We start from the raw sequence: 473 nt of genomic DNA, 5'->3' as shown, positions 1-473 counted from the left end.
GCCAAGTTACCACTAAACCATGTCCCTCGGCACCACATCTACAAGTCTTTTAAGCACCTCCAGGGATGGCGACTCCACCACGTCCCTGGGCAGCCTGTTCCAATGCTTGACAAACCTTTCTGTGAAGAAATTTTTCCTAACATCCAATCTAAACCTCCCCCGGCGCAACTTGAGGCCATTTCCTCTTGTCCTATCGCTTGTTACTTGGCAGAAGAGCCCGACACCCACATCTCTCCGACCTCCTTTCGGGTAGTTGTAGAGGGCGATAAGGTCTCCCCTGACCCCCCTTTTCTCCAGACTGACCAACCCCAGCTCCCTCCTCCTCTCCTCACAGGACTTGTTCTCCAGACCCCTCAGCTGCCTGCGCCGGGCGCCGCCCGCTACTCACAGGTATCTGGGAGGAGATACCCCGGGGCTGACGCCTACCGTCGAACGGGGAGACCGGGGCAGGTTCCCGAACGGCGGGACCCCCC

This window comes from Charadrius vociferus, unplaced genomic scaffold (genome assembly GCF_000708025.1).
Source record: "Charadrius vociferus isolate BGI_N301 unplaced genomic scaffold, ASM70802v2 scaffold129, whole genome shotgun sequence".
NCBI lineage: Eukaryota > Metazoa > Chordata > Aves > Charadriiformes > Charadriidae > Charadrius > Charadrius vociferus.
The sequence above is the reverse complement of the archived record's forward strand: the minus strand, read 5'-3'. Positions refer to the sequence as shown.